The following is a 12,250-nucleotide window of genomic DNA, read 5'->3' on the forward strand; positions in this document are numbered from 1 at the left end:
AAACAGCGTGTCGAATCATAATACCTGACAAGTAGGGAGCGAGAGGCGCGGTGATAGCTTCTGCACAATAATCGGATCTGTTTCGTTATTAGTCCGAATGACATGATTAGCAGCAGATGACAGTGTTAGCCAAGTCAGCCTGCTATGTGCTAAGTCACCCTGAAATGTGATGCTGGGTGGAATTCTGAGATGATAATCCTTTTGTATTTTCTTTGTTCTCTGATATTATTGCTATTTTTCATTATACCCTCTGCTTTGTTTTGGAGAAATATATAATCTCTTTACGTCAAACCTAGCCAGGTTGGAAATTGGATCTGCAGTTGATAAGAAACACTGGCTTTGGTTTCCGTGCAAAAATAAAGTGAAAGTTGTACCTTTTTTGAACATAAGGGCAGTTGTTAAAAGTTGAAACCTAATAGAAATCCTATAGCCACCCCATAGGTAACACTAATAACATTACTATTAGTACTGACAACCAATTAATATTAATTTGTCTAATTGCAGTCATATTATCTTGATTTATTTAACTTGTGCTCATCATACGCAGGACTGGCATCTGATCTACATAGATGCAGAAGCATAAGATTAAAAACGGGATGAGATTAAAACCAGAATGTTATTTTTGAGTCCCGGGAAAGCACATTTAAATCCCGGGACACATTCCTCAAAACCGGGAAGGACCAAGGAAAAAAGGGACAGATGGCAACCCTGAGTGGTGCCTCCAGGGGGCGACAGCTCATCAACATTCAGAACTTCCTGGTATAAATAGGCAGATCTGTTATAGGTAAGTGAGCAGAGCCAGACACAGCATCGTGCGCGGAAACCACTTCATCCAATATAACCTTCTGTTTGCCTTTTGTCTTTGCCTGTCCATATCGATGAGATAAGGCTTGAGTGGAGTCCACTAGGACTTATTTTAAAAAGCCCACCTGCAGTATTTTGAATCCCATTCATTTAATCTTCTTAAAATATTGTTTCCAGCATGGAAAACGCTTGTTAACGTTTCTTTTGTCGAAATTCTGCCAAGTTAAGGAGGAGATCTGTGGTCAAACCCTCAGTTTTGTGTTGTCTGTAAATTTAACAAGCTTGCAGTTATATCTCAATACCAGTGGGGAAATCTTAACTCTGCCGGGAGTCTACATTAATGCCTTCCCCCACCAATTACACCGCAAGCACAACAGGCTAATAGATGAGAACCAGGCCTTTTCGAATTTTCATTAGGAAATAATTATGACAGGGACGCTTGTTTTACTTTGCATTTCCCCCAGTCTGAGAGCTAATGAAATCAGACCGAGTAGCTATGTGCACATTTTACCACAATAATAAAAATCGACCCCTGCATTCTTCAATACAGTCACACAAATGGCTTATTGATCAAATCTATCTGTTCAATATGCACATGTCTATAAGTAAGCCTGTGTCAGCTGTATGCACCTCCTCCACGTTCAATCGAATGAATGACCCTGTGATTAAAGCCGGGGCAGGTTACATTAGATTAGGAGGAATGTAGGATTTGCTTATTTGTTTAAGGAATTTTGATGCATTCAACAGGAGCTGGAGAAGAACGGCAGCCTCTGCTTGAAATAGGCCCAGGACCGAGTCGCTGGCAGTGGGGGTTCTCTCGTTGTCTTTCATGGTGCCAATCTGCCTGACCTGAGTAAAGTCTCTTTGTAAATTAAATTCACATTTGCATCCGCACCATTAAACCAGTCTGTAAACCTCAATCTCATCCTGTTCCCAGTATTAAACTGGGGCTGCAGCCGGTCTGTCTGCAATCTGCAATCCAATCTGTTTCAAGTTTTACAGAGCACCTGTATGTACCATTGCTATATATTCCCTTACATACCTTTATCTTGGTATTTTTCCATAGTATTTTTGTAGTAGACCTATGTTCTTCCTATGGATTACACTATGTATTTATCATAGTTTACCATGATTTGCCATTTATAATATATATATACATACATATATATATATATATTTACCTTGCCTCTCATCACAATGCTTATCAAGGCTTTACTGGTAATTTGAAATAAACCAAAAAGTTATTTGCACAGACGTGCCTCTGCTAATAAAAGCTATAATATATCTAACTGAATGTTACAGGACTGGGACAGGTGCACCTCAAGTGAGCATCTTAACCACCATGCAAAAGAAATCAGTTTGATTTGCTGCTGATGGAAATTTGTCTGCTAGAAACGTGGCATTATTAGCAGCAAATCTGAAGTAACGAAACAAAGCACCAACCTACAGCTCTGATTCCTTGCAATCTCATATTCTCCTTTAACAAGCCCGTCCATTTGTCTGATTTATTGTAGTTTTACTGTTGCCTGTGCTCGTTCAGTCATTTTCTTTTAACATGCTCTTTACTGCTATCAGAATTCAATTTCAAGCCTTGTCTGAGACTGTAATCACTAACCAGCTACACGTTTCTTTATCACCCACCTTGCCCTGTCGCTATATCGATCTGCGGGAAAGAGTAGAGAGGAAAGTGGCCTGCCCTCTGACAGACACACAACTAGCAAAAGGCTGCTGATTGGATTTTCTTTTATTGCTTATTGCACACATATGGGTACATCCCAGGGGCGGTCTGCTTTAAAAAGAGACCCCTTTGCGTAATGATATTTAGAATGACTCAGGGAACCTAAGTGACGACTTGTCTTCACAGTGTAGGCATGCACCTATTCAATTAGATTTAAAACTAAGCTTTTCCTTCTCAGGCCACTGGACAAACAACAATGCAGCTGCGCACAGTTTACTTAAAGAAATCATGACCAATGACAAAACCAGGTGTGAGTCTCTTAAATGGGTGATTTATTAACCCTTGTCCCCACAAGAATCCTCTTCTTTACTACTTTCCTAGTAGATTGAAAAGTCATTTTTATTGCTTTCATTTACATTGCCTACTATTTTTGATTCTGGGTAGATTTAAAGAATGGTAACATTTTAATACTTAATACAAAATGATATAGTATATATATATATATATATATATATATATATATATATATCTATTATATATATATATATATATATTATATATGTGTGTATATATACTATAATATACACAATATATATATATATATATATATATCTATATATATATATATATATATATAATATATATATATATATATATATATATATCTTTTCAGCCAGTAATTAGTGATATTGAAACAATAGGTATAATAGGTACAGATAATTACAACCGTAACCATTTTCTGATACAACTGGCTACTTCCATATATCGTTCAAAAAGATGTGCACATTCATTACATTGTAAATATGCATGATAACATTGTAACATTAATTAGAGACCCTTAATGTAAAGCGTTACCTAAAACTGAAATGCGACATGGCAGCTTCCAGCAATGAAAAGTAGACTTTAAAGGGTTAAATGTAAAAGCAGTTTTGCTGTTTGATTTCCTGTCTTGCTTAGTTACTCAGCCACATCAGTAACAACAGAAGGCTGAGGAACATTTTGAATTTCCCTGTTGTAATTAAGCAGTCGTTAAAAGGAACTAATTACAAACGGTCATCTGGAAAGCTCTTTGGAGATTCACACTTTCTTTGTACTTTATCAGCTTCACAGTTCTCTGTTTGGATTCGCTTGTAGGAGCCAAGAAAGATAATACCTCTCACTAGCATCTGCATGCCTGCAAGAAAGATAAATAAAACTCTGTGCAGTTCTGCTTGAAACATAACACCGTCATACAAAACAAAGGTTTGGGTTTAAATGCCATTTTTTAAAATGTATTTCTTTATTTTTTGTAGTTTTTGTCAACAACAAAAACGTGCTGTTATCTTTTGGGCTTCATCATTATACTGTTACACGCCTTAGGGAGCGCAGTGTTAATATTCATGAATTTCATGTTTAAAAGTGAGGCAGTCCTTAGGGTATTTGGAAGTATGCTAAATTATTGAGGCACACTGGGCCTGCCTATCAATACATATTAATTCAGTAACCCTGGAATATTGTATGGTTTTGGATGTTAATGAATAAACAGCTTCATTTTTTGTTAAAATGTGTAAATCTTTTTGCATGATATAACAATTTTCATTTTTTTGCTTAATATCGACGTTTATTTTAGAAAGAGTGCACCTGTTTTTTTCCATCTGTGTTTTTCAATTCAAGCAGAGAACGGGTGAAATCGACCTTTATGCTTTATAAAAAATTACAAAATAAAACTTTTTATGCCATTGAGAAATGTCTCATTTAGCGAAGCCCCTTTGTCAACATGCAACAAAACCGTGGTTACCAGCATTCTCACTGAGATAATGTTTGGTCACAACGGAGCTATACCTTGCAAAGGTACACAAACTAAAAAATGGGCTCAAATAAACTGTAGAAAACTCAGCATAGTGTATTATGCAGAATTTTATAGCGTGCATTTATGCGTAAAAATAATATGCACAGAACAAAACATTAGATAGCTGAACAGAACTAACTTGCACTTATTCTTCAACACAGATGAAATCACTGAAAGCAAACTGGCTGCTCTGTCCTGCTGTGGAGACGTCGGTGAGGGGATTGTGCACAATACTCAGTAATGTTTTCCTCTTGCAATCCCATTTTCAAATCAAACTAGTAATTGTCATTGTATGCCCAGCAAAAGCCTACCTACACCTTAACCCGCTAATTTCAAAAGTAGGCGCTTTGAATGACAAGCACTTGAGCTGGCAAATGAAAGTGCACGGTCGGTACAGGTCTTGATGATTGACAGTCATTTAAACGAATGCAAGCACTCTGGCGCTGCTTCAGTCAATGAGATCTGTCAGAACTGGGTGAAATGACAGTGACCGTGAAAACTATACTAACTGAGCTGATTGACAGCGACCCCTAGCCATTCAGAGTGGAACGAATGCGGGACAGACAGTATGTATAAAAACTAAACAAACTATAGATGATTTGTAAATTGTTATTTTTGGTACGAAAATAAAAAATAGCGAGTGGTTTTACCGACGTTTATCCTCTATACATTTATTTCAGTCGAACTTTTTTGGGGAATTTGACATTCAACAAGCTTTACTGATTAATATAGGAAAGTAGCAAGCCTAAATATAGCCCAGGCTTATCCTTACCCTAACTTTAAACCAAACCCGTATTGTGATACAATTGCATACTTACATATATCATGCAACAATGCATTAAACACATTGTAACTATGCGTAATAGCATTGTAATTGTATAAGTACACATGCATTTACCAAGTAACTACTGTGTAAATAGACAGTAATTAGAGACACACTTAATGTAAAGTGCTACCCCATTTAGTAAAGTAGAGTTGATGTCTCCAAAATCACCGTACTCAGTAAAATAAATACATTAATACATTAATGAATGTGGCTCCATTAATTGAAAAAAAATACATTTCACCTCCGGGAGAGATGGGTCGGCTGGTCATTAATTAAATCAGTGTGAAGAGATGCTGAAACAGGCACTTTGTGGAAGGCAGGTCTGGGCTCATGTTATATTTATTAATGTCCATCTGCCAGCTGTTGTTCCTTTAATGTCATTGACATGTCATTTAGTGTTGACGGAATTGTGTGGTTTCACTGGGAAAGCCCATTGACCTACGGGCACAACTGCTAGAATTACCCTGCCAGAAGTACTGCCACCATGGGCACATGTAGAGAGCGACTGTCAACAGCTGTTTACTATTTACTTATTCAGTGTAATTTGTTCTAGGATGGCAAAATACTGTAAAGTCTGTCACCTTTCGGAGTAAAGTATTTGTATTGAGCTGACTTGTGTTCTTCATTGAAGCATCAGGAGACCTGTTAACAGTTAGGTTTGGTCACTGAATGCCATAGCAGGCAGTCATGTCCCGATGAACAATAGAAAAGCTCAATTACAATTGGAACTGGACAATTCCTAATCAATTACAATTACAATGAAACACTCATTGTGGAAGTAACTGAATTGCAATGTATTGGTACTCTGTTGTAAATGTCCTGCTGAGCTTCCAACAGCAATTAGGCCAACATTTGTAAACCACCCATGGCTTGTCAAAGATATTGAACTTTAACATCGAGAAATTGAATGCAATCTTTAGCCAAACGCAGCATTTGACTGCTGTTACGTAATCTTAATCAAATACAAATCACATTTTGCTGATCTCCCCTTTTCTGTGTGTGTGTGTGTGTGTGTGTGTGTGTGTGTGTGTGTGTGTGTGTGTGTGTGTGTGTGTGTGTGTGTGCATGTGGGCACTAGAAACATCAACATTCGTATTGAGCTGGAAAAGCTCAGACAGAGATGAAATCAATAAACGCATTAGGGTTGCATTAGCTGCTAAATGATCTGTAGCGGTTGTTTTTTTTTTTTGTCACTAAACCAGGTAGAACATTTGTCCTCAGTTGAGCAACAAACCAAATAAAGCAGGGAGCAAGCCATTTACGCTGTAAATGACTATTTTAATATTTGAAATTCGCAGGTGCTTTATTGAGCGTTTTGGTCACCTATAGTTGGAAGGGATGAAGAGAGCCCTCCTCTGGATGAAATTGTGCTTGCATGTAATCTTTGAAAAATAGAGATTTCAGAAACTGCTTGTGCCAGCTCAAAATGTTAAGAGGGAAGATATACAAAATGATTTACAGGGTCTGCAAACAATCGCCTTTGCAGTGTGTTCATGAGGTTCGAAGCCTGGTGTAGATATGATGTTCTGGCAAAACTATATATGTATAACAAATGTTGATTCTGAAATCATACTAAAATGTATTTTTCTTTTCAAGGTACTGAGAAATGCAGATCATGTTGGTGATGGTGGTTAAACACACAGCAGCAAGAATAAAAGTAAAGTCAGATATTTTTGGATCTTGCAGAAAAGCTATTATCTTAGTTTATTACCCTGAAGGAACACTTTGTGAGGTACAGCAATTAGCAGTGTGTGAAACAAATCATTAAATACCAAAATATGGTAGTTGGCAAACAAGCATAGTCATATTGGAATACACTAAGTTTAATTTAAAATGTGCATTAAATTCCCCATGCATTTTTTAAAATGAACCGAGCGCTGCTAAGAACTGTCATCTATTTGATAACGGCCCCAAGCCATACTGTACCTTCAAACTGCTCACTTGGTCCGACACTGCTCTATCAAATCCCCAGCCATTAGTTGCACGGTCCCAGCCATCTGGAACCAGACCTAATACCCAAGGCTCCCCGTTCATCACGAGGTTCCATCAATGGGGAGATGATAATTATATTAAAATTTTAAAAAAGGTCAGCGTAAATTATTTATGGGATCAAATTTTATACATGGTGCAGCTGAGCACCTCTACGATGACTCCAAAAGCTTTAAAATGTGTACGATTTCTTTTAATTACAGGTAAAGGGTAAAAGCCACAATGCTAAACACATTTGTTATAAAGGCAGAACAGTAATAGTTCTGGCCTGTTGCTCGCTACTTCAGTTGCCTCCTCAAGACCTATGCATTGGACCTGCTTGACCTCAGCACCATGTTACTAGATCCTCAGCTGATGTAATATTGCACCACTATATCATTGTAGATATAACTTGCTGTAATCCTAAATTGTTGAAGCCTATTTAGTATTGCATTCTTTTGTAATATTGCACTCACTATAAACTATACTGCATTTAAATATTAATCTTGCATTGTAGCCCTGTAATACCTATAAGTCGCCTTGGATAAAGACATCTGCCAAATAAATAAATAATAATAATAATAATAATAATAATAATAATAATAATAATAATAATAATAATAATAATAATAATAATAATAATAATAATAATAGAATTCACATTGCTAGTAATGTCTTCCAATCGTTCCTCTAGCATACCTTCATTTCGACAACATGCTTAAATTTGTAAATTGTTACAATTGATTTGTAACCCATCATTAATCAGCATCATATCAAAACCAGTTTTATACCAGTTGCATTATTGACAACAAGGCCCACTGGAATTCTGAGCTCTGATTGGTTGTCAGAAGTCTTCTATAAAGTTTTTGCTCTGTTAGTTCAGCTTGTCAGGATCTCTTTGAAAATGTTTGTCAGGTCCAAAGCATCACTTGTATTGCTGGGTCATTACCCATCATGTCATACTGTTGGCGGAGCAATTTTTATGTCTGCTAATGAAGCCACAGAAAATATAGCAGGCCTTATTAGAGTATAGGAGTTTATACAACAAGCATTGAAAGGTCTAGCATGAATAACTTTGTCTTAGTCAGTGGTCCTGAGTGAAAAAATAATTGACCTAAGTCATTGATGTAACAGGTGAAGGAATGACTGTTGGAATGACTCTAGCACAATGTGATCTCCAGAGTCAAATCTGATGCATCTGTCATACAGTTCTGGATCTGGATGCAGACCCTAACAGAGTGCCTACTGTCTGTCAGATCTGCTGTTTTTGCTTTGCCAAAAAAACTGAAATTGAATAAATACTTCTCTGAGAGCCGCTTGTCAGAATTTGTCAGAGTTCTTTTGGTGACTTGTGACAGGGAGTTTTAGAACATAAAATACTATGTTCATAAAATGTATGACCAAAAAGAATCCTTTAAGCCCATCATTGCTGGTAGCTGGTTGATCTTAAAGTTGTGTCAAGTCATCTCTTAAAGGACCCCAAGAAGAAAAGTAAAGAAGTGTCTCCTGCCCACTGTCTTAAGTCAGTCTCCACTTCTTTCCCAGCAGTGTCTTTTGGTCCAGGTTTCCTCACAACTCATTTCATTAAGTATTGGTATGTTTCTAATATTGCAAGCAAAGTCCATTTACTCAAAAGTGTATGTTACATAGCAACATTTTTTTTTTTTTTTTGGTCAAACCCTGCACAAAAATTTAAGGTGTAGAGGTTGTGTTGTAGTGGGTTAAATTACACCTACAGAAAAGTGTACAATGCATGTTACAGGTGCTTCAGTCAGGAATGCGATAGATTAATTATTAAATTGCAGATTAGACAGCATTAATGCATTTTACTTCTTTTCACATTACATTCTTTGGCACTTGGCCTTGCCTTTCGAGGTACCCTTGAGAGGCTGACCATAGGGAAGCCATGGGCAGGGGGAAAGGATAGCTGCCATCCCCCATTAGACGAAGCCACACAGCAGGTGGAGGTTGAACGCTAGCGCACAGCAGGGATGTAATGGATTGAGGTAAGATATAAATCCGTTCCTTGACAATCACTGGGTGCATTGTTTATGGAAAGACAAATAAGATACCAGCTACTGGACTGAACGATTTGTTCCAAGTATTCTGTTGGATTTGTTCCAAGTTCTTAACGTGTGTTTGATGTTTAAGCTATTTGATCCGAGGTTAACAGTATGTTACCTGCCTGAATCACGGATTTACTGAATTTATTTTTCCTTGCATGAAAATGGGCTGCCAACCAGTTTAATGAAACCATACCTTAGCACTCCTGACATAAGAAAAAAATAACACAAATGAAAAAAAAAGATAGAGCTTCCTCTTTTACACTTTTACACTGTTCTACATCAACTTAATTCTCTTGGCTTATTCTATGACAGCCAGTCTGAGAGGCGATAGCATCTGAATACGGGCTGACACTGCATTTGTTGCAGATTTAATGTGATGTTTTCTGAAAGGCAATACAACAAAACTGGGGGAAAAAGACAAGCAAGCCATTGATGAATGAAGCGAGCAAGACCGGAATGCACTCGAATTGGACTTTTTATGCCCAATGAAGGTTAAAATAATACAAAAAAAAAAACAAATAGACATCAAAAGAGTATTTGTATCTGTGGATGATTATTATCGTTGACAAAGATTGCTCCACTCTTCAAATAATTTGAATAAAATTGGTTCTCTTGATGCTAATGTACATGCAAACCCAACATTGATATAAGATTACCTCCCATTTCTCAATACTCCCAGCTTCTATTGCAATACATCCCTGAAGGTGATAAAGTCAGTAAAGCAGATAGGGGGGGCTTTATTCTTGAGCTGTGCACACTCCATTAGATAAAATGAAAATATAAAGTAATGTGTTTTCTCATTGCTGGCTGGCCTTTTCCAAGACATTGCAATACTTTGTCTTCTGCATTGCATTTATGGTCTGAGCGGTGTATTATGCTTTAGCTTTAAAAGTTTAAAAAGATAGAATAATTTATATTGGTTCAGTTTTCCACACAGGCGTCACATTGTACAAATTCAAGGAGGTTATGATGAGGTTGTATATAATGCACTGATGGAACTGCACTTAGAGTGTTGAATTGAAGAAAGTTTTGAAGAACAGAATGTAGAGTATTTAGTCTAGAACATCTAGAACAAAGAAGAATTAAGAGCATGTCAAGTGTTACTGATATTAAATATCCCTGCTCATCTCATTCATTATCTAAACAATTTGCAAGCTTATTAGTCAATATTTATTGCTTCAGTACTATTGCCACGCATGGAACATAAGGTTACAGAGAATGTTTCTAGTGGCACAACCCAGAGGATCCAGTATAGTGTGTATCAGAACCTCTCTAAGTGCTTCAACTCATCCCTGCTTTATATTTCCATTAACTCTCCAAACATGAATATCTCAGCTTCTTTTTGTCTTTATTTTATATTCTCTCTTGATCATATTGCCTTTTCAACGCCCCATCAGAGATCCACTGAGCCATCTAATGTAATTCCAGCCTTTCCATCAGTCTCAAAATAATGTGATTGAAATGGAGACCTTCGCTCTAACATCTCTGTATGACTGGAATTCCAATTTGATTATTTATTTCTTTGTGTTCTTTTGTTCTTATCCCCCACCATGCAGGAGAAACCGGATCATCTGAGCTTAACACACTGTAGCGTTCTGTACTGAGGGATGTTTTTCTTAATCACACTTAGCTGAGCACTATCTGTTATTGAGTTGGGTGCAATTGAGACTATTCTGTGGGCTGGTGGTACTGTAATTATAGATCGGCTTTCCTATCTATAATTGGTCCTCAAACTTGTTGGAAAGGTACCACCCACTATTGGCTTTAGAACAAAGTGCTATCTAATTTTTTCAGGGAGTAATACTTCCTACCTCTGAGGGAAAGTTATATTTATCTAGGAAAATATTCACTTGAGGTTTAAATAGGACACTGCAGTATGTATCCTTCATGACACCTTCATCAAGGCAAAACAACACTATATAACTATGTGTATTTGTAATCACCTCCTGCCTAGCTTTAATGATAATTGTGCAGCCTAGAGTGGTGTAATCCGACTATTTACCTCTTATGTAATCATGTACAGGCTTTTCTGCCATTTATAGCAGACCCCTGTCTTAGGCAATGCTTTGCATAATCCTTTATAATCACTCTGAAACCAATACAGCATGCTCATACCTGTTTTTAACACAAAGCTGTTACATTTGTTACAAACCACATGCACAGTTCTAATGACTGGCATTAACGTTAAAATGTTATAAACACTTTGGAGTATATTAAATGACAGAATAGTGTATAAATACTTACAGATAATTATCTGACAACGCCATTATGGGCCGCATAATTATGTCTTAGGTCATTTTGCTAGCATGCAGTTTACTACCTTTCAATCTGACCTGTCTGTTGATTGAACTCCTGAGATGATGTAAAAGCTTTAATTTGCATCAGAAAACAGCAGAAAAATGTTTAATTTTATGTGGGAAACAACATTCTGGATAAGAGTTTGGTTAAAACAGACAGAGGCAGAGAGTTCTGGACTGTCAGAAAACGTTTTTGATATGTCTTTTGGTATCACTTTTGATATGTCTTTTAAATTACACCACATTATGCTAGGTGCAGTATGCGGTATCTGCCTCTAAGGGTCTCTTTCTGCCTGTCAGATCTCAACACCCAAATCTTAACCTGGTAATCAACCTGCTCATTACACAACACTTGCTCACAACCTGCATGCCGAGGTTTGCAAACAAACTTATGCGCGAGTATCGAGTTATGGAAAGAAAGACCAACAGGGAGTCTAACAGCTATTTTGCTGTATTGCAATTTGCTATTGTGAAACAACTGCAAAGCAATTGCCTATACAGATCAGGGCATGATCAGGGATTGTCCCCGTACTGTGTTCCAGAAACACTTTATATTAAGTGTCTCCAATTACTGTGTATTTACATAGTAGTTGCTGAGTAAATACATGTGTGATTATACTTGATTGCAATGGTATTATGTATAGTTGTACAATGCATAGTATACAATGTACTTAACATGAGTCTTTTTGCACAATATATGCAAGTGCACAATTGAGGCAATAATTCAGATATTTATTATGCTGACAACAGTATTGGTATTTGGTAGCTGCTATATTTATAATT

Source organism: Polyodon spathula, chromosome 40 (assembly GCF_017654505.1).
Source record: "Polyodon spathula isolate WHYD16114869_AA chromosome 40, ASM1765450v1, whole genome shotgun sequence".
Classification (NCBI taxonomy): Eukaryota; Metazoa; Chordata; class Actinopteri; order Acipenseriformes; family Polyodontidae; genus Polyodon; species Polyodon spathula.